This window comes from Crinia signifera, chromosome 5 (genome assembly GCF_055691185.1).
Source record: "Crinia signifera chromosome 5, ASM5569118v1, whole genome shotgun sequence".
Lineage (NCBI taxonomy): Eukaryota > Metazoa > Chordata > Amphibia > Anura > Myobatrachidae > Crinia > Crinia signifera.
The window spans coordinates 13,444,957-13,472,686 of record NC_139221.1 but is presented as its reverse complement, the minus strand read 5'-3'; the positions used below and the strand labels follow the sequence as shown (position 1 = coordinate 13,472,686).

The 27,730-nt window shown below is 45.7% G+C and overlaps 1 pseudogene; it reads left to right on the top strand.

Moving 5' to 3' along the window:
• The first annotated feature begins 3,728 nt into the window (after positions 1–3,728).
• LOC146005955 (5S ribosomal RNA) lies at positions 3,729–3,847 on the top strand (annotated as a pseudogene).
• The last annotated feature ends 23,883 nt before the right edge of the window (positions 3,848–27,730 follow it).

Sequence of the window (27,730 nt, the reverse complement as noted above, 5' to 3'; positions counted from 1 at the left end):
TCAGACATGACCTGGGCAGTAAGGCAGTAAAGTACTTCCTTGAGATGGAAGGCATTGGTGACTTCCAGCTGTTCCTATTGGATCTATTAAATTTTGTCCTCCACAAGAACTACTTCGTCTTCAACAATCGCTACTACATCCAGGGGAGAGGGACGGCGATGGGGGCAGCATGTGCCCCCACCTACGCCAACCTCTTCCTTGGATGGTGGGAGCGAGAGGTGGTATTTGGTGAAGCCAATCAGACCTATGATAACTGCATCACAACATGGATGCGTTACATAGATGATATCTTTATGATATGGAGGGGAGATGAACAACACCTTAAGGAATTTGTCAACCACTTGAATACCAACACACTAAATCTCAAGTTGACCTACACCTACGACCGCTCTAACATCTCATTCCTGGACCTCAAAATTTACAGAGGGACCCAGAATATGATAGAAACTGAATTATTTCGAAAATCAACCGCCACCAATAGCCTCCTCCACCACACGAGCGCCCACTTTCCGCCCACTGTAACCAATATCCCAAAAGGAGAATTCTTAAGACTCCGAAGGAATTGTTCAAATGACGAAGTTTTCAAATCTAACTGCAAAGATCTTACCGGAAGATTGAAAGAAAGAGGATATTCCAATAGATCCATTAAAAAAGCAGAAAGAATGGCAAAGAACTCTGATCGACCCAAAATGCTATTCAAAGAGAAAGGATCTGTCTCCAAGCCAATGGACAATACCATTAGATTTGTTGGCAACTATTGCTCTGAATGGCGAGAGATCAAGAACATTATACAAAATCACTGGCCCATCATTCTCAGCGATAGAGATCTAGCTGCAAAAGTAAAACCCCAAGTAGACATGAGTTGGAGACGTGCCCCAAATTTAAAGGACCAACTGGTACACAGCCATTTTACTAATGTAACCCCTACTTCCTCGCTCCCCAAGGGTACTTATCCCTGTGGAGGCTGCAAAATATGCCCATATGTCAACAGGACCACCTCAATAAAAGACAAATATGACAATAACATCCCAGTCAAAGAATTCTTCAACTGCAGGAGTAAGAATGTCATCTACTGCATAACCTGCCAGTGCAATATGAAATATGTGGGTTTAACTACCAGGATGCTCAAACAACGGGCCCTTGAACACCTTGGCAATATTCGCAACGCCGCGTCAGATGCCACTAAGATGAAGAAACTAACTACAGTAGCAAGACATTTTTTGAAATCACACGAGGGCAAACCTGCGGGATTCCAGATATGTGGCCTAGAACAAATCCACTTAGGATTAAGGGGAGGGGACCTGAACCAAATACTTCTGCAAAAAGAAAGCAAATGGATTTTCCGCCTGGGATCTTTGGCCCCTAATGGCCTCAATGAGGATATCAAATATGGAGCATTTCTCAAATAAAATTATAGACCACTGTAGCAACTTATAAAAATTCATATCTTTAAGTCCATAATTATTTCTACTTAATCCTCATTTACTTTTCCCCATATAATATCACTAAATATCACTATGCATCTACTATCACATTATCTGCTAACCAGCACACAACTCAGCCATCACGGTATCATAACTTATAATTTTACACCTATAGCACCATCCATTCTCATGTATGGCTCCTATAATCACAGTGGTAATGTCACTTCGGTAATATAGCAATCCCCAGCCTATAAACATCACCACCTTATTTAAGTTCTAGACCCTCCTCACTTTTACCACACCGGCACATGTCGCATTTTGATTTTTGTTTGTATCACTTACACTGTATCACTCCAATCTGTTTAGAACACTCGTTTAATTCATCACTATTCTGGTCATAAAGATAATCAGGTGATCCCTCCCCCATTCAGATGCACCAACAATATCACTCTCCCTAACTTTCACAGGTATAACCACAACCCATTTACATTGATTCACAACTATTAGCACATCAGTTCTTTCCAAGGCACTACACCTTGCACACAAAAGCAGAGCAATCACTAATCTCTCCCAGGTACCCACAGTATTCTCAAGAACCCCATTCATCCCCCCTTTTTCCAATGATAATAAAAGTACATGTCAGGTACTCTGACCAATAATTACCACCGACAACTCCAAACTACTTCTAAATACAGTTCAGGAGGATAGTTAAAAGTTTCAGGTATCCACACCATTTGGAACCAAGACCTTGTTAATTATACAATACACATAGGACCCCCACCCTCTGTCAATGCCATAGCAAATCTTGGGCATTGTACAACAATAGTAATATAGACCTGACATGCCCAGATAGACTATTACCAGTGAACCTATCCAGGCACCATGTCTCACACCGTGATGCTCATACCCTTCCTTGATCTCCAAAAACCAACATGTATGCCTCACATGCTCAATGAATGAAACCAGTCCCCAAGACAAATCAGGAAGTGACAAAAAACAGCAATTCCCGAGCGTTCTTAATTAATTAAACTAACTAAAACCATGTGGATCCACATCATATAACAAGTAGAGTGGTCTCCGTGACAACACAAATAATCAGCGCAACTAAACCCAATGATCAGCCAATCCAGCGCTAACAATGATACAAACTAAACCCTACAATGAATTGATTGGCCATAATACCCGTCAATCCAAAAACGAGAGAGAATAAAGTCAGGGCATCTGCCCCTATCCAAGATGGCACTGCAGGAAGAAGCCTTACAGGCGAAACACGTGTCCAGCTCAAGCCCAGCCTCACTCCTCTGGCTCCTAAGCAGTACGTGAACGGCGAATAGCGGGGTTCACACGCTGACATCTACAGCCTCAGCTCCGGCAAGAATACCAAAGGGATCGGACCTCCCGCCCCCCGCACACCGCGTCCTTCACTCCGAAGTACCCAGCGGGTCTAACTCCCCTTTTCCACGGCGGCGACCAAGCCCCACCACGGAACGGCACCGTCACCTGGATCGCCACATCAGCCGCTAACTAAGGCAGCGGCAGAAGGTAGACGAGCGCTCCCTCACTGCAGGCTGCAGCTGGGAGACGCTCCACTATTCAGTGTTTGTCTTTGTCCTTCAGCCCCCCTGCTATCTGTTGTGGCACGTTACATTGTATAACTATTACATCAGGGTCTCAATACAAAATAACTTTTCTGCCAATTGGCTAATGGTGATATAAGCAACACTGTGTGTGATAGACGTTAAGTGCTGGAACAAAGAATAATCATCTCAATAAGAAAGATTCTTTTTCTCCCCCTGTCTGGGGCACCAGATACATAGCAACCGGGACATTCTTCTTATATGTATTCACCTCGGTCAGAGGATCATTAATCAGTGTGTCTGCAACGAGGGACGGTATCCTAGCAATTAAGATCTCATAATAATTATAACCAACCATTATGTGACAATACAAAAAATATATATATATATTTTTATATCAACACTGCTCTCCTAAAAAAAACCTTTTTTTCCAGATATATATACCTTTTGAGAGAGATATATATACTACTTTGAGAGATATATATATATATACAGTGCATATATATTGTTATACATACACCCTTGTTTGCCTGTCTGCTGGTTATCGTGCCTGCATCATACCACTCTGACTACCCGGCACCAGAAGACTGGGAAACTAGCCAGTATCTTTTACGGCCCCATTCCCATTTAAAGCCTAATATTCTGTCTACCAAATTGTGAGACCCATAGGTTGCGCCATTTCTACTTGCAGCCAACAGATTAATTGCTTGAGATACCAACCCTGATACATTGCCACCATACCCCACTGGTTTGCCCAAACCCTCTCCGAACTTGGAAGCCAAGCAGTGGAGGGCCAGGACAGTACTCAGGTGGGAGACCCCTGGGGAAGACCAGGTGTGGCAATATAAGATCAAGGGGTAATAGCCGCCGTACCAATTAAATCTGTATTAATGACTGCCAGAGTGAGTTCTCTATTAAAGAATAATATTTGTAGAGGCTGTGTTATTTCTTTTCCCATATTAACCATTTAAGGTATAAGATTCTGTGTCTTTAAGCACATTATCTCACAAACCCAGGGGATTGGAATCATTTTACTGCCTATGATCATAGATAATTGTACCTATGATCACAACAGTGCTCAAATGATAAAGTAATGTGTGACAAATTAACGAATAATCCTTAAATTAAATTACATTATTTCAAAGGATCACACTACATTTTTAACCAAATGTGCCAACTTTTTTTAGCAAAAAGTCCTTAATAAAAGCTATGTTTTAAATCATTCAATAAATTCATTAACAAAAGAGTGCGCCCAAAAAGCGTTTTTTTTCTTTCTTTGTCAGCCTCTTCTCTGACAGAAAAATCCCCAGTGTATAACCATTGATTTCAAACGCTGGGCGCACCGCCAACTATCCAACTACCAGAATCTATCCAGTTTGTAGTTTAAAAGTTGGTTTCTAAACAGGTATATAGATTGTTAGTCTGTGCGGATCTCCAGCTCTCCTTTTTTGAAAAATACGTCGCATAAACATACAATAGATTTCAAACGTTTGGTTACACGTGCGATTAAAATAAAATAGCCACCCAAAACTTATAAAATAGTTTTGGGTTAAGGGTAACAAGGACAATTCCAGAACATGTCCCCACCCAATTCTAACTCACTCCTCACGTTCTTATTTTACAATATTGCCTATTTTAGTAATTATCATTTATTTATCCTTTTATGTTTATTACTATGAGGTTTCCGGATTGGGCTCAGGCGGATTCTACTCTTTGAGGGTGATTCAGCTCGGTGTGCAAAAGCAATCTCATTCTTTAATGGACAACACCATGTGCACTGCAGGTGGGGCAGATGTAACATGTGCAGAGAGTTACATGTGGGTGGGGTGTGTTCAAACTGAAATCTAAATTGCAGTGTAAAAATAATGCAGCCAGTATTTACCCTGTACAGAAACAAAATAACTCATCCAAATGTAACTCTTTCTGCACATGTTACATCTGCCCCACCTGCAGTGCACATGGTTTTCCCCATTAAAGAGAGATTTTGCATTAGCGGGCCCACCTGAATTAAGTCCTTTATGCTTAAACTGATGAGGGCAGAGAATGTGCCAGTGAGGTTTCAGCTGTATATAATTCTCATTCTCCAGCCTGCAGAGCACAGGGGCGGATTAGGCAGACGACTGTCCCTGCAGATCTTGGCCCTGTGGATTCCGCCTTTGTTGTCAGGCACCTGCACTGATGCAAAGTACCGTACACATTAAACTTCACAATCAGATCTGAGCTCCCCGCTGCTCGCACACAAAGCTGCTGCTCTGTCGGCGAGTACGCGGTTACTTCGCCGCGGCGTTACCCTCTCCCTGCGCATACAGCCAACACAATGGACAATCCGATTATCACTTAATCTATATTAACAATATAATGTATTATTCCATTCACCTACTGGCACATTCGCACAGTCCTGGATATAACGGAACACTATTCACCCATCTTAAAAATTAATCCTAGACAGAAAAATGCTGGGACTGATTTTGAGCAAAGAAAACAAGAGACTGTACAATGTGGTCACACCATGCTGTGTTGCAGGGGGGCAGATGTATCATGTGCAGAGAGTTAGGTGTGGGAAGGGTGTGTCCTAGTTCATACCTACATTGCAGTGAACTGTGGGGTAGATGTATGAAGCCGTGATAAGGAGGAGAAGTGATAAAGTGCCTGGTGCAGGGTTAATACTGGCTGCTTTATCTGGATTGATCGTGTTTACCATGTGCAGCCAAGGAGCAGTGGGCGTATCGTTCAGAACTCTGAGGGGCAGATTTATTAAGCTTGGAGAAGAGATAAACTGAAGATAAAGCGGAGAAAAGGTAAAAGAAGATAAAGCACCAGCCAATCAGCTGTGTTTGAAAAAGACAGTTGGGAGCTGATTGGCTGGTGCGTTATCTCCTTTTACCTTTTCTCCGCTTTATCTCCAGTTTATCTCTTCTCCAAGCTTAATAAATCTGCCCCTAAGTTTGTCTGCAAGTGTGTAACCGTTTTGATCAGTTTACCATCCAATAAGACCCCTATCTGGCTTGATTGTGTTATTATTATTATTATTATTATATTATAGATAATTTAACCTCATTGCTCAACTTTGGGATTATTATTACCAGTTGTGTCTTAAATCATTGCCTAATGGGTGGAGGGAAGGGGGATAATTAATTACTAGGCGGCAGATGGAAGAGTTCCTCCACCTCTCTAGGACCACTTTTACCCCAGGGTTGGAGATGTATACCTTTTCAGAAACCGGGGCTTCCTTGCTAACCGTACATGTACAGTTAAACATCCAATCGAACCCCTTCGTGGATTGATCGTGTACAGTTAAACATCCGATAAGACCCCTATCTGGAATGATCGTGTTTACCATGTGCAGCCAAGGATCAGCACTGAGTTTGTCTGTAAGTGTGTAACCATTTTGATCAGTTTAACATCCAATAAGACCCCTCTCTGGCTTGATTGTGTTATTATTATTAATTAATTTAATTTGATTGCTCAACTTTGGGATTATTATTACCAGTTGTCTCCTAAAACATTGCCTAATGGGGGGAGGGGGGCAATTAATTACGTAGCAGATAAAAAAGAGTTCCCCCACCTCTCTAGGGCCACTGTAATATCCAATAAGACCTAAATCACCAGTAAAAATCACAACAGAAGGGGGGCGTGGTTTGACTGAGGAGGTGTGCGGACGCTGTGTGGGTGAGCTCCGTTAAAATCCGTATTCCCATCCTGATTGAGGGAGCTTAGACACCCCTGACACACTCACTACCACCCCTAAAGCTCTCCTGTACCTAACGCACCGATCACAACGTGTACCGACAGCCTGCTGTGGACGCAGTGACACTCCTGGCCTGGCACGCTCCGGGCTCCCTCCTGCACGCTGCGGGCGCCATCTTGGAGACTCCTTCCACCGACGCATATCTCCCGGTCTCTGCTCTGCTGTGCCTGATGATAGAGATAGCCTGATTTTTTGGTCCCCATTGAGCGGCAATTTGTAACCGCAGCCCTTGTTGGTTACCCGAGGGCCACTACCTGAGTGAGTACTGTAGGGAGAGAGGTGCTGGGCCTGCCCGGCGTTGCATCCTTGGGTTATATAGACACCCGGACAGCTGCTTTTTTTATCTCTCCTGAGAATCTGGTGGTGTGCTAGCCACCACCGGTTTATTGGATCTATTGCCCTTGCTATATAATTCAACATGGAGGCCTCAATTCAACTCTTGCTGCAGGCTATCTATGCCTCTGCCGATAGACTTCTGGCCAAGCTCGCTGATGTGCAGGGGGAGGGTTAGATATGTTAACAAGGGTGTAATTAGGATTTTAGGCTAGGCAGCTATTTACAGCGGCAGGCCACTAATTTATCCCCTTTTAAGTGTAGGTAGTGTATAGGGGTTAAGGGGTTGGGCTCCAGGTATGCCTTAGTTGGGGTTAGGTTATACAGGGTGGGGGGTTATGGGGAGGTTTGCTTTGGGCTATTTTGGGGAACTTAATTTATCTTGTTAGAGTTTAGTAGGTTACTTTAGGCTTAATATGGCGTTCTGGCAGATGGCAATTTTCTGCTCATTCATCCTGAACGATGAGACTTAGGTACATTCCAAATACTTCAATCGTACAAATGTGCTCTTATATTTCCTGTTCGCGTGGCTGCCTGGATGGCGCCTTTGGGCAACCATGATTTATAGATACAGACGAAAGGAGTTAGCACTGTTTTATTTGTCCAATGTAATTCTAATAATCTGTGTATATGCAAATTCTTACCTATGCTTATCTGCTATGCACTCATTTTGCCTATGTCAGAACTCTAATGTCAGCTGTATCTTCTATTGTTGAAAATTTAATAAAAAATACTCAATTAAAAAAAAAAAATCACAACAGAAAACAACAGTGTAGTAAATCTTTCTTCACAATCAGGAGAGACCACAGAGATCGGAAAAAAGATGCTTTGAGATGCTTTGAGTACTGAACTTCAAGGGACACCTTCATTGTCCGGAAAGGATTTATTCACATGTTTTCTATAAAGCAGTTCAAAGTTACAGCATATAAAGTGTCTGGCTATAACACCTACCTATGCCAGGAATCACCAAAGATCATCACAAGCAGAGGATTCATCTGTCCAGAACTGTCTGGGAATTCATGGATGAAATCTGGCCTGAATGCACAAAGGTCTTGATGATGACCATCCCCAGCTGTTGCTAGGCCTCCTTCTTCCCACCCACTCATCCATTCATCCATCCTGGACATCCTATCCAAAAAGAAGTAGGAAAGAGAAAGAGGAGATCATGCATGTCCCCGATGACATCTTTTCATCTATAATAGATGATGTGGAGAGAGAAGACCTTCATATGATGGAATGGGGCTTACACCTATTTGGCTTCCCCCCAAGGAGCAAGGCTCTGTAGCTCAGGAAGTGTCTATGCCAGATCTGATTGGTAGTCTCTGTCTGTTGGTCAACACTCTTCAGGGGATGGCAACACAGAATAACGACAATGATATTAATTTGCCAACTGATAACCAGCCTAATCCCTAGACAACAAAAAGCCCCATGTGGCCAGTTTATAATATGACCCCCAGTGTGCAGCCTCCTCTCCCTCATAACACTAATCCAGTAGCCATGTCTGATCCATCGGCCATGTATGGTCAACCCAGTTTTTGGACTCCTACATTCTAACATCATAATGACAAAAAAAAACCACTTAAAATATTTTCCTTTGTTTATGTTTTTGTGTTGCACATTTTGAAGAGTTTTAGAATTGAGGATATTTGTAAGTATAGCTTTTAGCTTAAAGTGCATGTACCGTATATACTCGAGTATAAGTCGACCCAAATATAAGCCGAGGCACCTAATTTTACAACAAAAAACCCTGGGAAAACTTATTGACTCAAGTGGGACCCTCACTTGAATATAAGCCGAAGGGGGCTTTTTCAGCATAAAAAATGTTCTGAAAAAGTAGGCTCATACTCGAGTATATATGGTAATTGTTTTTAAGCACTTATTTTTCTGCAATGTTTTAAGACAAAAACCTTTCTGTATCCCGGTAACTGTTAAAAAAAGTCACTGTAATTAATGTTCATGTTTGTTTTTTAGATTTTATACTTGTTTTGCTAAGAAAATATAATAAAAATATTTCACAATAAATTTAATCTGATTGCTCAACTTTGGGATTATTAACAGTCCTCTCCCAAAACATTGCCTAATGGGTGGAGGGGAGGAGGGTAATTAATTAGGTGGCACATGGAAAAGAGTTCCCCCACCTCTCTAGGACCACTTTTACCACTGGGTTGGAGCTGTATACCAGTTCTTACAGGTGGCTTCCTTCTTAATTGTATCTGGCTTGATAGTGTTTACGATGTGCAGCCGAGGGGCAGTGGGCGATTCGTGCAGCAATCAATTAATCTCAGCAGTGGGATTGGTCAGTTCTGTGATTGATTATAATTGATTACATTTATTACCACTGTCAAGAAGAATGCAAACAGTTGTATGCATTGAAAGAAAAGTCCAGTTACCCCATGAATGACTGTATGCAGTGGGATTAATGAATGGTGGTGCAAGATGGAATTGTCCTTGGGCCCTCCCAACCTTATGTTGCAAAAATAGGACATGCACACCTTAACAAACCAAACATTTCAGCGACAGGGCCTACAAAACTGTGGCTGAAATGATTGGTTTGTTTGGGCTCCCACACCAAAAAAAAAATTCGTAATATGTCCCTGTATAAACTGGCTCTACAGCGACAATATGTCATCGTCACTCATCCTTCTCCTCTGGTTTCTCGCCCCATTCAGTGAGTACTTCCTCATCCTCACGGATTATCAATTCGTCCCCGCTTCATTGAATAATTGATAATTCATTTTTATAAACATCATCTTTTCCACATTTTGCAGAAGCAACCTCCTTTGCCGATCACTGACCATGTTCCCCGCTGCACTAAAAACTCTTTCGGAGTACACACTGGAGGGGGGACAACTCAGGTAAAATAGAGCCAGTTTGTACAGGCGCTTCCAAACTGCCTTTTTTTCCTGCCAGTACAGGTAAGGACTGTCTGACATGTCTACTTGGATGCTGTCACCAAACAGCATCCAATGCACCGACAGTAGACATGTCAGCAATCGTTGCCAGGTCCTGAGTCCGGACCAGATGTCAAAACTACCTCCTGCCTGCCCTGCATCCCCGCCAGTGGGTTGTGTGGGAAATCGCAGCTGTTTCCTCACAGGCACAGGTGTGGGAGAAAATGAAGGAGGAGCTGGGGCAGTGAAAGGTCTCCTTCAGATGACAATCTCCTGACCAGCAGGTCTTTGCACCTTGTGCCCGCCGGAAACAGAGACACAACAAATGCTTTAAACCGAGGATTGAGCACGGTGGCCAGAATGTATTCCTCTGACTTTAACCGACTGACCACCCCCGTATACTGGCAAAGTGTATGGAGGGCTTTATCCACAAGAGTGAAATGCTTTGCGGAATCGCTACACTTTAGCTTCTTCTTCACTTTCTCCAGCTGCTTCTGCAACAGCCTGATCAGCTGATCAGCCTTGAGTCAGGGAATCACCTGACTCAAGCTGGCAGTGTCAGAACTGATTTCACATGTGGCTAGTTCAAATGGCTGGGGAACCTTGCACAACACGGAAATCGGCCTCCACTGCGCTTGAGTCAGGTGCAGCCCGCTCCTCTGCCTATATCGTAGGTGGTCGTGTAGGCTTGAATGGCCTTTTGCTGCTCTTCCATCCTCTGCAGCATATAGAGGGTGGCGTGCCAGCACGTCACCACCTCTTGTTTAAGCTGATGGCAGGGCAGATTAAGCATTTTTTGCTGCCGCTCCAGCCTTCGGCAGGCAGTGGCAGGATACCAAAAGTGTCCGCATATTTTGTGGGCCACCGCAAGCATCTCCTGCACGCTCCTGTCACTTCTGATGAAATGCTGCACCACCAAATTTATTGTGTGTGCAAAACATGGCACGTGCTGAAAACTGCCCATGTTTACTGCCCGCACAATGTTACTGGCGTTGTCTGACACCACAAATCCCCAGGAGAGTCTAAGGGGGGTAAGCCACAGGGAGATGATTTCCCTCAGTTTCTCTAAGAGGTTGTCGGCGTTGTGCCTCTTCCTGAAACCGGTGATACACAGCATAGCCTGCCTTGGAAGGAGCTGGCGTGCAGGAGATGCTGCTGCTGCTGTGGAAGGCGATGCATCTACCCAGTGGGCTGTCACAGTCATATAGTCCTTAGTTTGCCCTGATCCACTTGCCTACATGTCCATAGTTAAGTGGACAGTGGGTACAGCTGCATTTTTCAGGGCACTGAGGACACTTTTTCTGACGTCCCTGTACATCGCGGGTATCGCCTGCCTAGTGAAGTGGAATCTAGACGGGATTTGGTACCGGGGACACAATACCTCCATCAACCGTCTAAATCCCACTCCACTGATGGCGGACACCGGACGCACGTCTAACACCAACATAGCTGTCAAGGCGCAATTATCCGCTTTACCATAGGATGACTGCTGTCGTATTTTCGACCTCATGGCAAACGACTGTTGGACGGTCAATTGCTTAGTGAAAGAAGTAGCGGTCTTACGACTTCCCCTCTGGGATGATGACTGACTTCAAGCAGCAGCACCAGCAGCAGCGGCAGTAGTAGGCGTAGCACTGCAGGATCCTCTGGAGGAATCTATGGAGTCAGTCATGCAGGTGACATAGACTAGACTGGAACTAAACTGTGGGTGATCCTTCCAGCATATGCAGAGGGCGTACTGCAAATGGTGGAAGGAGCCAATTCTTCACGTACAGTGATGGGAAGGTCCGGCATCACAACCACTGACACCCTTGGACTCTCCTTGGGGATTTGGGATATGTCTTTAGAAGGCAGAGTTGTTTTCTGAGTTTTTTTAGTCGGTGTCAGCCTAACTCTCTTAAATTTACTATAGGGCAGGGGAAGAGGAGGAGGACTTTGATCGTCATGTGAAGCTGAACCACTAGTCATGAACTTAAGCCATGGCCTTAGCCGTTCCTTGCCACTCAGTGTCATAAATGGCATATTGCCAAGTTTACGTTTCTCTTCCAACGAATAACATTTACTTTTTCTAATCCCTCTACAGAACTTTGGTTTCGATTGTACATGCCCTCTGCTTTCACACTGGGCATAGACCGTGGCAGACGATATTGTTGGCATTTCATCGTCTATGTCATGACTAGTGGCAGCAGCTTCAGAACTATGAGGAAGTGGATCTTCATCTTTCCCTATTTTTTATCCTCCATATTTTGGCTCTCCATTATTTTTGTGGAGTTATGTCATAGGACAGCACCACTGGAGTGCAAGTAATATGTCAGAAGTTATGCACCAGCAGGCAGGTATTACAGATACGGCAGTACTAGGCACCAGACGGTAGATACGGCAGTACTAGGCACCAGACAGGTAGATAGCTACGGCAGTACTAGGTACCAGACAGGTAGATACGGCAGTACTAGGCACCAGACAGGTAGATAGATACGGCAGTACTAGGCAGAAGACAGGTAGATACAGCAGTACTAGGTACCAGACAGGTAGATACGGCAGTACTAGGCACCAGACAGGTAGATAAGGCAGGACTAGGTACCAGACAGGTAGATACGCAGTACTAGGCACCAGACGTTAGATACGGCACTACTAGGCACCAGACAGATAAATACGGCAGTACCAGGAACCAGACAGGTAGATAAGGCAGTACAAGGCACCAGACAGGTAGATATGGCAGTACCAGGAACAAGATAGGTAGATAAGGCAGTACGAGGCACCAGACAGGTAGATACGGCAGTACTAGGCACCAGACAGGTAGATATGGCAGTACCAGGAACCAGACAGGTAGATACGGCAGTACTAGGCACCAGACAGGTAGATACGGCAGTACCAGGTACCAGACAGGTAGATACGCAGTACCAGGAACCAGACAGGTATATACGGCAGTACTAGGCACCAGACAGATAAATACGGCAGTACCAGGAACCAGACAGGTAGATAAGGCAGTACCAGGAACCAGACAGGTATATACGGCAGTACCAGGAACCAGACAGGTAGATAAGGCAGTACGAGGCACCAGACAGGTAGATAAGGCAGTACCAGGAACTAGACAGGTAGATAAGGCAGTACCAGGAACCAGACAGGTAGATAAGGCAGTACTAGGCACCATAAAGGTAGATATGGGAGTACCAGGAACCAGACAGGTAGATAAGGCAGTACCAGGAACCAGACAGGTATATACGGCAGTACTAGGCACCAGACAGGTAGATATGGCAGTACCAGGAACCAGACAGGTAGATAAGGCAGTACCAGGAACCAGACAGGTAGATACGGCAGTACTAGGCACCAGACAGGTAGTTACGGCAGTACTAGGCAACAGACAGGTAGATATGGCAGTACCAGGAACCAGACAGGTAGATAAGGCACTACCAGGAACCAGACAGGTAGATAAGGCAGTACTAGGCACCATAAAGGTAGATATGGGAGTACCAGGAACCAGACAGGTAGATACGGCAGTACCAGGAACCAGCCAGGTAGATAAGGCAGTACTAGGCACCAGACAGGTAGATATGGCAGTACCAGGAACCAGACAGGTATATAGGGCAATACTAGGCACCAGCAGAATTATATTATAATAATAATAATAATTATACTGCAGTAGGTACTGGTTGGCAGGGCACCAGCAGCATGGAATTTATTACAGCTACAGCACTGCAGGACAGGTATTATTTTTTAATTAAATATAATAGCCTAGTAGGTACTGGCAGCCTCTATTCAGTGCAGGCAGTAGCAGGCAGCACCAGTGGACTATATATAATAGAGGTGTGGCCTAATTTGGGGGCGTGGCCTATACGCGCGGCGTGACCTAATTTGGCTGCGGGAATAGACGCTGTGCGCATGCGCACAGCGTTTATTCCCCGCTGCTTAGCAGCTGACAGGGGGGACTCCCAACAGCCCCCCCACATCGCGGGACACTGCCGCCCACGGGTGGGACAGCGGGACAGGCCCTGACAATCGGGACTGTCCCGATAAAATCGGGACTGTTGGGAGGTATGGGTACAGCACAGCACCAGAGGTAGGCCCCAGCACAGAGGAGATAGTAGTACTACAAGTGCACAGTTACACACACAGCAGAATCAGTTATCACTGTTACACAGCTGACTGTCTTTGCTCTGGTGATCCCACCCTAAGCAGAGACAACAGACTACACAGCAGCACTGAGGGAGACAGCCCCCAGCAGACAGCCCCCAGCGACAAATTGAGTTCAGGCCCCAGTAGCAGCACCAACACACCCTCTCCCAACCCGCTCCTAGACTGGAGTGAAGATGGCGGGCGCGGGAGCCGCTATTTAAAGCCTCGTGAAATCCGGCGCCGAGAGATTATGTTTTTCCCGCGCACCCGGATCCGAGTCAGACGGGAAGCACCGAGCGCTGCTCGGAAACCGGGCTCGGATTAATGGCATTGGTGGGGGCTCGGATCTCCAAAATCCGAGCCCGCACGTCTCTAAGTATGACCGCACAGACCTCTGGGCATACCTCCCAACAGTCCTGATTACCGCAGGAATGTCCCGGTTTTCGGGGACATTCCTGCGTCCCTCCCGCGGCCGGCAGTGTCCCGCGGTGAGGGGGTGCTGCAAGAGCCGCAAGTATAGAAAATACCCCTTTAATTAGGCCACACCCCCAGGATTTTCGGTCCAGCGCGCATCCATCTGTCCCTCCTCTGTCTCTTTGTAAGTTGGGAGGTATGCTCTGGGGGATCTATAGTATGACCGCACAGACCTCTGGGAGATCTATAGTATGACCGCACCGACCTCTGGGAGATCTATAGTATGACGGCACAGACCTCCGGGAGATCTATAGTGTGACGGCACAGACCTCTGGGAGATCTATAGTATGACCGCACAGACCTCTGGGAGATCTATAGTATGACCGCACAGACCTCTGGGAGATCTATAGTATGACCGCACAGACCTCTGGGGAGATGAATTAAGGTCATGATTGTGTTGAATACTAAAATCAGTGGGAAAGTTTCCTTCTGCCAGGACACAACAGATAATGCCGGGAAAACCACACACACACGCACACACACACGCACACACACGCGCACACATGCACACACACACACACGCACACACACACGCACACACACGTACTGTAGGAATGCACCCAGGCTGCTGCAGTGTCAGTAATTCATGTTTTTGTTTATTTGAAGCTAAGCCATCAAAGGATGTTTGCGGGACGGCATCTGTGAGGCGTGTCTGTGCCTGGAACGCACCTGTTGTCACAGATTCCTCAGTCTGCTGGGAGTTACTCAGCTTTACAGAATAAGACTGGGTAACATCGGGAAACCAGAATATTCTGTGCATGGGGCCTGATTCAGAACTGGCCGCTGCTGGGCAATTTTGCAGAAAGCTGTGGTCAGATAATCGATGTCCATACAGAGTAAGATCCCGCCCCAGGCAAGTCCACAAATGGCTGGCAAAAAGATCGCTGATCGGCGCCCAGCTGCCAATCCATTAGCAGCTCACTGACCATCGAATGAATTCCCAGTCTGTGCAAGTGTCCTACCAGGCCAATCGACGCCGGCGCTGATGTCACATGCCTTCCCTGGGCACGCCTGCGTTTTTTTGACACTCCCAGATAGCGGACGGTTACCACCCACAACCTGTATGATACAGTGACTGCAATGTTGGGACAGGAGAGTGAGAGAGAACATAAGTGAGGACATGTGTGGCCGGTACAGTGAGGATGTAAATGGATATGAGAGGTTTATGAAGGTCATATGACTGTTCTGGAATATGATAACCTACCTGAAGAGGTCAGTGTTTCTGAACGCTTAAAGGTTTGGAGACTGGAGCAGAGTCTTACTGTATGCGGGAGGGGATTCCGCAGAGAAGGTGCAGCCGGAAGTCCTGTAATGGGAGCAGGTAGTGCATGTGGATGAGAGACACAGATCTTGGGAGGAGCGTAGAGGTCGGGTTGGAAGATATTTTGAGATAAGAGAAGACATGTATGTTGGTGTAGTTTGGTTTATGGCTTTGTGTGTAAGTAAAATAATTGTGTATTGAGTACGGTAGAATACAGGTAACCAATGAAGTGACTGACAGAGTAGCTTTGCAGACGATGAACGTCTGGCTAGGAAGATTAGCCTCGCAGCTGCGTTCATGATGGACTGTAGTGGTGAGAGTCTGTATTGGGGAAGGCCAATAAGGAGACTATAGCAATAATCAATGCGTGAGATGATGAGAGCATGGATTAGTATTAGCAGTGTCCTGTGTAAGGTAAGGGCGAATTTTGGATATGTTTTATGTGACATGATTTGCAGACAGATTAAATATGGAGAACAAAGGACAGTTCAGAGTCAAAGATAACACCTAGGCAGCGAGCTTGTGGGGTAGGAGTGATTGTCCTGTTTCCAACAATGGTAGATAACATGTTGGAAACTACTATTGGTCGGTGGGAATAAAATTAATTATTCTTTGAAAATATTAAGATTGAGGTGGCGAGATGACATCCAGGATGAAACAGCAGAAAGACATCGGTGACACGGCCCAATACAGATGGGGACAGGTCCGGGTAGGAGAGGTAGAGCTGAGTATCATCCGCATACAGATGATGCTGAATACAAAAGAGCTGGGGACCTAAAACTGAACCCTGAGGTACTCAAACTGATAGTGGTACCAAGGAGGAGGTAAAATCAGAGAAGCAAACACTAAAGGAGCAGTTAGATAGGTGTAATGAGTACCAAGAAAGGGATTGTAGTATTTGTATAAGAAGTGTGTGTTCCCCAGAGTCACATGCAGCAGAGAGATCTAGAAGAATAACAAGTTAGTAATGGCCTTCAGATATAGCAGTGACCAGATCATTCACTATATCCCTACTATTATTATCCACCCTGCCAAAGCTGCTGCTGTAGCATTGAAACGTTGAAAGCCTGTGAGCAGGGCCCTCTTACAGTACCACTGTGTCCTATATAGTGTAAGCCTGCGAGCAGGGCCCTCTTACCTCTGTGTCCTATAGAATGTAAGCCTGCGAGCAGGGCCCTCTTACCTCTGTGTCCTATATAGTGTAAGCCTGCGAGCAGGGCCCTCTTACCTCTGTGTCCTATAGAATGTAAGCCTGTGAGCAGGGCCCTCTCACCTCTGTGTCCTATAGAGTGTAAGCCTGCGAGCAGGGCCCTCTTACCTCTGTGTCCTATAGAATATAAGCCTGCGAGCAGGGCCCTCTCACCTCTGTGTCCTATAGAGTGTAAGCCTGCGAGCAGGGCCCTCTCACCTCTGTGTCCTATAGAGTGTAAGCCTGCGAGCAGGGCCATCTTACCTCTGTGTCCTATAGAGTGTAAGCCTGCAAGCAGGGTCCTCTCACCTCTGTGTCCTATATAGTGTAAGCCTGCTAACAGGGCCCTCCTACCTCTGTGTCCTATAGAGTGTAAGCCTGTGAGCATGGCCCTCTCACCTCTGTGTCCTATAGAGTGTAAGCCTGCGAGCAGGGCCCTCTTACCTCTGTGTCCTATAGAGTGTAAGCCTGTGAGCAGGGCCCTCTTACCTCTGTGTCCTATAGAGTGTAACCCTGCGAGCAGGGCCCTCTTACCTCTGTGTCCTATAGAGAGTGTAAGCCTGAGAGCAGGGCCCTCTTACCTCTGTGTCCTATAGAGTGTAAGCCTGCGAGCAGGGCCCTCTTACCTCTGTGTCCTATAGAGTGTAAGCCTGCGAGCAGGGCCCTCTTACCTCTCTGTCATTATCCAGGTTTGTAAAGCACAGTTAAATATACTGTACTGGCACCATATATACGAATATCATTCGGCCATTGGAATTGTAGTATGTGTTAGCACCTGTAATGAAGTAATCCATATTAGTGTATCTTTATATGTACAATAATATACATGTACTGTGTATTAAGATTATAGATTTACTTGTTGTGTCAATAACTAGCCCAAATCCATCTGAATTCCTGCAATCGACTTTATAGAAACTTAAAGGGCTAGATTCTCTAAGCTTCAAAAGTGATAAAATGGAGAGTGATAAACAGCCAGCCAATCAGCTCCTACCTTCCATGTCACAGACTGTGTCAGACAGGAGCTGATTGGCTGGCTGTTTATCACTCTCCATTTTATCACTTTTGAAGCTTAGAGAATCTGGCCCAAAATCTCCGTCTCTAGTGAACTATATCCGACGTCTTCGGAATTAGCCCCGGCGAGGCGGCTGTTGTTGACGTTTGGGATTTGGGTTTGGGATATATTCTTCTAGATTTTTTATACGTTTAATTTTGTTGATAAGAGCCAGACATTGAATTTAACAGCAACATAAAGACCAAATCCTTCTATTGGATTTGAGTTCTTTACAGCGTTATTGGGTTTTAGGCACGTAAACCACCTACACGTAATGACCTGAGCACACTAAAACCAAAGTCAAGGGATGAGACCGTATTTCCTTAGTGTTTACAGACACACAACACATGTGGATCCGTGGGACCACCTAAGAACGTTGTGAACCACAAGCACTTTTGGATCAGGGATAGATTTCGCCCCACTAAACTGTAAAACAGACGTGTAAGGAAGGTTCTGGCTTCGATTTTATGTGACTGTTATTGCCAAATGGTTTCATTTTCTGCTAATGCGCTCAGTGATAAGAATGTCAGGAGGAATAGGCCATTATTACTGGATTATTATTATTATTGCAGTCTATTCTCACATGTTATGATTGAAGGGAATCATTTGGCACAATTCTAAGACAAATATCCAGGAGGTCAGTGCCAAACATTCAAATGGAGGGCAAACAATGGAACTGCAGGAACGGAAAGGTAACGATTCAAAGGGGGGGATCCCGAAGGCTTGGCGCCAGGGAGGGTAATGTTTTATACTGTAAATGTGTAGAGGATAGGTGTTTGGCACCAGATAGAAGGCTGGGGAATGAGATATGTTATGTTTGATCAGATAAAGCAGAGTGCGGAAATACATGAAAGTAATTGATAAGAGGTTGCTGGCTTCCATCTGGACACATACTTTTTCTTGAAATCAATTATCAATACTTACAGTTCCTTGCTATATATCATTGGTGGGTACTGAGTGAATACCTCGGACAGATGTGCATGGAGCAAGTCCCAGAGATAAGAATGTGGTTTACTTTGTGGACAGGGGAGGAGAGGGATGGATGTAGCCGGGAAGGAAGACTGTAGAGAGGGATCTGGAGACTATCCTATAAAAGAAAAGGCTAGCACTGCTCCTCAGCTCTATTGGGGGGATTCAAATGTTTTGAGTGTGGGCGACCACTAGATGGCGCCGAACAGATGAATTTAAGTCTTTCTCTGTTGCACGTAACCGGTAACAATGACATTATTTTTATGTTGTACCGTCATTTTGATGCGCTGGTGACCCAATAAATAAGGAAACACTAAATGTTGAAAAAACTTGAAAAACTTCTTTTCACAGTCGACCGTCCCATTGTCAACTAATGCTTGTGTCGACCTTCCGACCCCATTGACCATGTCATCCTATTTCAGGTGTTGATCCTTCTGTCGACCCAAAGCATGTCGATTTAAATGTGATCGACCCGATGACCGGTACCCATCATAACTCTGCCTGCGTGTTCCAAAGGGGCACAGGAGTTGGGTCATCATTGTGATTTACTTTTATAAATCGACCCGTATAGATCTTCTGTCTTAGCCTCTGAATGGTGCGGACCGTGCGGTGCCTGCGGTGGCGTCTACGGATTTATAGTATTAGGGATGTTGTTTGTTTAGTGATAGAATATAAAATAACGTCGCTGTCAAAGGAACCGTGGGAGCCAACCTGATCCCTCTGCCTCCAGTGGCCCTCTATGTACGTATGTATGTAGATACTGGCGGTGCGGCACTCAAACCTACTGTATATAATCATTTCAAAGAAACACTCCAAGCCGTGCTGCTGTATCAACGTTTCAAGTATTAAAATTTGTCTTCAGGATACATTCTAACATACATAAAAGACATACCTTTATAGAGTGTACCACACAAAAGTCAGCAGGATCGGGACCACACACCCGTCTAGCGCCGGGGAGGAGTGACGTCATCAGGCGGCAGGGCGGGTGCGTGATCCCGATCCTGCACTATCAATGATGCGTTCCATGGGGATTCAGTATTGAATCCCGGCGGTCGGGATCCCGGCGTTCAGAATCCCGATGCCGGAATCCCGACAGCCGAAATTCCGACAAGGGGGGGACGTGGATCGCCCCCCCCCCCTTGCTACGCTCGGCACACTAATTTATTCTCCCTCCAGGGGTGTCGTGGACACCCCAGGAGGGAGAAAGTGTCGGCATTTCGGCGGTCGGGATTCCGGCATCGGGATTCTGAACGCCGGGATCCCGACCGCCGGGATTGTAACTGCATCCCGTTTTTCATCTATAGCAACCATTGATGTCCATCCAACCAAGGTCCTATCTTTCTCTTGCATCCATCCTTGAGCCTTTCTAATTCATTTGCTACTGTATCGATCTTCTGCCTCAATCTCCTTCCCTATATTCTGGAAAACATTTCCATTTATACTGTATCGGTCTTCTGCCTCACCCTCATTCCATATATTCTGGGAAAACATTTCCATTAACACTGTATTGGTATTCTGCCTCACCCTCATTCCCTATATTCTGGAAAACATTTCCATTCTGTATCATCCTTCTGCCTCGCTCTCATTCTCTATATTCTGGAAAAACATTTCCATTTATTCTGGAAAACATTTCCATTTAAACTGTATCAGCCTTCTGCCTCACCCTCATTCCCTATATTCTGGAAAACATTTCCATTTACACTGTGGTTGTGTCAGTGTACTATTACTCACTATATTGTCATGAACCTGCTGCTGTTGCCACTCTCAGTTTGTTTGTTGTTTATCTTGTATTACTGTACCTTGCGGTTCTTGTATATATTATATTTTTGTTATATTTTGAATAACGTTGTCATGTCTCTCCACTGTTACAGTGTATGCGCCGATACGTCAGATTCACCTTATCTTGCTAGGTTATTTTAGAATAAAAGCATGGGACAGATTCCCTTCTGGCATTAATAATTCACTGAAAGGTAGGTATGCACTGTTACAGATAAATCTCCAGAATTTATTATTTGACTAGTTCATATTTTGATTAAACACCAATGATGTCCTTGTCTCCTGTGTGTTGTAGAACGCTTCAGACATGTCCGTTGGAGTTCGCAGTCAGGCCTGTCTGGTAACGCTAGCCGGCGGATCCAATAGCACTTTGTATATCACACCTAAAACATTTGATTTACATTTAACCAGGACTAAACACTGCAATGAGAAGCATTCAGTAAATCCCCAAAGCAAACATCTGGGGAAGATTCATATGTTACTTATTTGATTTGATTCTCCTCAGATGATGATCTCTGCATCGTAGGATCATGTGCATTTCATATGTGTAACAACTGAGAAGCCCTTGGTGGTCAGGACGCAAGAGTTTCTTGGCAGAGCATTTTTCATTAAGATTGCCTGCCAGTGGCCCGATAAGAGATTGTATCCATCAATCCACGGGCAATTCACTTCAACAGCTCAATAAAGCCACTCTTACAGAGGACAGAACTTCATAAAAAGGTCGATTCCATTCCAAGTGCTCGGAAAAGGTTGTAGCGGAGGCCCACAATAAAGCAAGGAAGGTAGAAATGGTGAGAGCCGAGCACTCGTTCCGGATAAATTTATGAAGCACACTCAACAAGTACTGCAGCTGAAAGTACATTGGGCGCGCCGCAATTTCTCTAAGGTGCACGTGGCTTCTTCCGGAGCCCAACTGAATCGTGGGGCCAAATGTAATAGGGTGAGAGTTTCAGAAAGTGAGAGATTTTGGGAAAGTTTTCCCATGTTTTTTAAAGCAGCAATCATTTACATGGCAAAATCAACCTGGTTTTGCAGTGTAAATGATTGCCTCTTTAAAAAACATGGGAAAACTCTCCCAAAATCTCTAACGTTCTGAAACTCTCACCCTATTACATTTGGCCCCTGGTGTCCGAGGAGGTGCAGATTTTTGCTGCCTTCTAACCAATGTGTTACCAAATCTTTATGTTGTTTAAAAAGTTTTTTTCAAAGTTTATTTTTTTTATTTAATTTTTTAAACTTTTGTTTCTTTTATCCAAATACAGATAAGACTCAGTCTGGATGATGAAGCTCACTGCATGTGGTAAATGGGGCTCCAGCAAATGAGAGCCTAATGGCCATTTTTCAAGTACATACCAGTTAGGAGCTGATTGGCTGGAGCACCATTTGACAAACACAACGGGGGAAATTTACTAAGATGGAATTTCTATCTCACATGGGCTGTTGCTATTGACAACCAGTCAGATACTATCCATTATCTTTTAGAAGGTGCTAAATAAATAAGTAGATTGTGATTGGTTGCCGGTAGCAACATCCCAGTTGAAATAGATCCCCATTCTTAGCTGCACCTCAGAGAATCAATCTGTAAAGATATTAAAATTTGCTGACGTTAAACTATTCTACTAGCCCGTCACTTCTGATAAATGGTCCAAAAAGTAATCATACAGTATAGAGATGTTCAGAGGAACTCGACAGGGGTGCCCCCTCTCCCCACTCCTCTTTAATTTAACATTGGATCCAATGTTACGCATAATACAAGCTTGGCCAATGGTAAAGGGCATACAAGTAGGAGCCCAAACCATTAACATATCGGCCTTTGCAGATTTACTTCTGTATATGGCAAATCTAGAGGAATCCCTAAAACCTCTCATGGAAAAAAATGAAAAAAAAAAAATAGGTAACCAATCAGGTTTCGGGGTGAACTTCGAAAAATCAACAGCAATGGCCCTCGAGACTAAATGCACCAAACCCATATATTAAAAAGCAGGTATAAGGTACTTGGGGGTTTACCTCCCCAAAGACATATCACTAAATATAAATAATGCTATTACTCAACTAAGAAATTCGAGGCTGGAGACATTTAAAATTGTCATATACAGGCAGACTGAATCTGTTAGGAATAATATCCTCACCAAGACCAAGACTGTTATATCCCCTCCAAAATGTACCCCTTTTGTTGACGCAGAAAAACCTATCTGAAATAAACAAACTCTTTCGCAATTTTATCTGGAAAGATAAGAAAGCAAGAATAGGTTTAATTAAGTTGAGAAACAATGGAGTTTTTAATTTCCCTAATGTAACATGGTAAAACCAAGCAGCGGTACTAAGACATCTTAAGGCCCCCATACACTAGGGCGACTTGTCCTGAGGACAAGTCGCCCCCGACTTCCCCCTGAGCTTCCCCGGCAGCTCCCTGGGGGAGCTTGATAAGATTGGCACTTGATGTGCCATTTTTTACATGTGATAAATCGTCTCAATTTATCACATGTAAACCCGAACACATGTCACACTGTCCCCCGCAGCAGGGGACGCTGTGGGGGACAGTGACAGAGCCGGGCAGGGGGAGGCGGGAGCTGTCAGTGCTGGAAAAAAAAGCCCATACAATGAATGGGCAGCCTGTGATTGGCTGAGCGCTCTCTCAGCCAATTGCTGACTGGCTGAGAGAGCGCTCAGCCAATCACAGGCTGCCCATTCATTGTATGGGCTTTTTTTCCCCAGCGCTGACAGCTTTTCCTGCCCAGCTCTGTTACTGCCAACTCTGTGTCCCCCGCAGCGCCCCCCTGTCTTACTAGCAGCGCCCCCCCCCCCCGCATTGACGTCTCCCGTCTCCCTGCGGAGGTAGTGTAGGCGGGGCCTGCAGGCATCGCAGAGCAGAGACTGTCGGCGCGGCGGGAGAATAGAAAGAAATCTTATTCAAAAGACTGGACAGCCGCTGATTCTCCCGCCGCGCCGACGGTCTCTGTTCTGCAACGCCTGCGGTCCCCGCCTGCACTATCTCTGCCGGGAGCCGTCAATGCAGGGGGGGGGGTGGCGCTGCTAGTAAGACAGGGGGGCTGTATATAAAGATATAGCACCCATGATGGCTCAGATTCCGATATATCTTATGTTCTGTAGGTCCGACGCCGTGATCCGATCCGATGCGCGCGGGACCAGATCAGCTGTCAAACACATGCGATTTTGGCCGTTTTCACCCGATTTTTCGGCCCATAGGGCCGAAATCGGATGAAATCGGCCGAAAATCGCATAGTGTATGGGGGCCTTTAGAGATTGGATACAACAGACTGAAATCTATACAAATACATCTTTAGAGCAAGAGCTATTGGGGGATACACATCTGAGTAATTTCCTACACTTAGAAAAATCAAAAATAGAGACAGAACTAATGAACAATCCAGTACTCATATCAACTAGAAAACTATGGATTAAAATAAGGAAAATACTTCAACTAAATCCATATAAATCACAATTTCTTACATATATACAAAACCCTGAATTTCAGGAGGGCAAAGCAGGGCTTCCCTTTAAGAATTGGAAATATCGAGGAATAACTCGAGTAGAATATCTTATAGATAGGAACACAAGCAAACCCTTACATATGCCCAGGTGGTAGGGAAGTATGGTGCTTTTACCACACACAACATCACATTCCTCCAGGCCCAACACTACACCAGTCGGGTACTTCAAAATTTAACAATAAGAGATCTGAATAACCCTCTTCAAGGGCGTAACTACCATAGGTGCAAGGGGTGCAGCTGCTGTGGGGCCCAGAGCTGAAGGGGCCCATCTTTACTGTCTAAGTAATTTGTTTTACATACATTTATCACCATCAATTGCTAAATAGGGGGCCCTTACAAACTATTGCTATGGGGCCTATGAATATCTAGTTACGCCCCTGACCCTCTTGATACATTATTAAAACAAAAGATTCCCTATAAGAAAATGAAATCAATTTATTATAAATTTGGTACTTCTTTACTTTCACGGCGCCAGCATGGCGCCGCGCGTACTTCCGGGTTACGCTCGCCACTAACTAAGTAAAATAAACTAAGTTAACGCCATGCCAACATGGATAGTTCATACCTCCACTATCCATGTTGGCATGGAGTTGATTTTAATTAGCGTGGCGAGCGTAGCGAGCCACCGAGCCCGCAGCGTGGGCGAGCGAAGCGAGCCCCGCAAGGGGACTCTGATGCGCGGCGCCATGCTGGCGCCGTGAAAGTACAGAAGTACCAAATTTCTACACCAACCATTACATTATGGTAAGATAAAAACGGGCATAATAAAATGGAGGGACGACTTCCCACACCAGATGATGGAAAAACTCCTAAAACCCCTCGAGGATTCAGTCAGATTCATCTCAGCAATAATGCATGCGAAAATGTTCTATAATATTTTTCATCAAACATGATGGGTGACATTCTATGGGTTCCGATTTTTAGGCATGTCTAAAATTCACACCAAATCGCACTTTTTAAAATCGCATTTTTTGGCCGTTTTTCACATATTTAATGAGATGCGAATTTCGGAGAAAAAAGTGCGATTAGGTGCGATAATGTGCGAATTTTAGGCATGAAAATGTGCGAATTTTAGGCATGAAAATGTGCAAATTTTAGGCATGAAAATGTGCGAATTTAAGGAAATGTGCGATTTTTTGTTCTTAAAAAAAATAGCGTGGGGTCCCCCCTCCTGAGCATAACCAGCCCCGGGCTCATTGAGCCGGTCCTGGTTCCAAAAATACGGGGGACAAAAAGCATAGGGGTCCCCCGTATTTTGAAACCAGCACCGGGCTCCAACAGCCCTCGGTGTCATGCCACAGCCGGGGGACACTTTTTATATAAGGTCCCCCGGCCAAAACATGAGCACCGTGGCTGGTCAGCCTTGGACGGGGTACCTGGAGGAGTGGGGACCCCCCCATAAATGGTTCTCCCCCCCCAGGCTTCACCCGTCCAGGGCTGAAGCCCGGGTCTGTCACCGGCGTCCGTGGCCAGTGGACGCCGGCCTGATATGGTTAAATCTTCCATACATAACATTGCTTGATACAGAAGAACTACAAGTGCCAGCAGACCTCCCCCGCATGCTGGGACTTGGAGAACCACAAGTCCCAGCATGCGGGGCATTAATGGGCCCGCTGGGACTTGTAGTCCACCTGTAAAAAGAATGTTAAAAAAAACACACACACAGAGAAGTAAAACTTTATTACACACACATTCACACTCCTCACTTTTACACCCACATACTCACCAATCCAGGTCCAGCGCTGTCCTCTTCACAGCCGGCTCCCCCCGCACTGACAGCGGGGACAACCGGCTCTCTCCGATGCCGCTAACAGCCTCTGTAGCGCTGTCCCAGCGCTACAGAGGCTGAGAGCGTCTTTGGCTTATGCGTCTCCATGGAGACGCATAGCTCAGCCAATCAGGGCTGAGCTATGCATCTCCATGGACTGGAGACGCATCGGCCAATCACGCTCTCAGCCTCTGTAGTGCTGCTCTCATGCACGCTCATTCCCTCCCAATGGGAGGAGACACTTACCCACTGCCGGGAGCTGCATGCTGTCCCCCACCCTCCTCCAGTTCTAGGGATGCCCATCGATCATCAATGATTTCAAATACTTTTGCCATCGATGTGGGAGGACCAGATGGTTTCCCTACATCGATGGCAAAGGAGAACCAATCAAGTTTCAAAAATTTTTATGGTGCCGGGACACGGAGCATAGCTCCGCCCACCCACACCCAACAGTCCCGCCACCGAGTTCTGATTGTCCCACGCCCTATTCAGTCAGATATAATGGATGACCATCAATAGCTACAACAATCGATGATTATCCAAGTAATATTTTACTACTATCGGTGGCAGGGTGCAAAATCGCCATCAATGCCAACCATCGATGGCGTCTGCACCAATGCCCATCCCTACTCTGCAACAGGCAAAAACCTTTACTACCCCTCATGCCCACACACCTCTATCACTGCCCTGCCTCCTGTTCTCCTGCCCCGTAACTTCCACCAGTAGGAACCCGGTCACCCTGTGTTGCCCACATTCCCCTATCATGCTTTACCACCCAGCCTCCTGCTCTCATGCACCCTAACTCCCACCCAGTAGGAGGAGACACTGACTCCTGTGCTGCCACGCTGGACCCTCACCCACTGGCAGAAGCTGCAAAGTGTCCCCCACCCTCCTTTTTAGTCCCCCGTATACTCACACACCCCTATCACTACCCAGCCTCCTGCTCTCCTGAACTGTAACTTCCACCACTGGGGAGTCGCTGATGCTGTGTTGCCCACATACCCCTATCATGCCTCATAGCCCAGCCTCCTGCTCTCAAGCACCCTAACTCCCACCCAGTAGGAGGAGACACTGACTCAGGGCCACCGTCCTGTACTCCTGTGCTGCCACGCTGGACCCTCACCCACTGGCAGAAGCTGCACAGTATCTCCCACCCTCCTCTTTAGTCCCCCTTATGCGCACACACTCCTATTACTACCCAGCCTCCTGTTTTCCTGTGTCGTGACCTCCGCCAGTGGGGAGCCGCTGACTCAAAAACACCCTACTATACTATTGCACACACACACCTAAACAACACGCACACCCCCCCACACCCACAAATGTCACTGTACCATCCACACTATCAATGTACATCTTACTCTGTAACGGCTTTTAATTTAAACAAAACAATACACACCCCCTTCCACATCATATGCTCTCTATTTAACACATTTCACCTGTAACTCAAGTTGCAATACAGGCCATCTTACAGAAAATTCTAACCAGATTTCTCACAATACAAATGTTCACAAATTAAGGGGGTGCAGCCCCTTACGACGGTGTGAAGAACGCCCGTAGGGCGCAATGAATCACCTAGTTAGATAGTTAATGTATGAAGTGCGATAAGCCGGAGGCAGATTTGTTTCACTGCCTGTGGAAATGCGT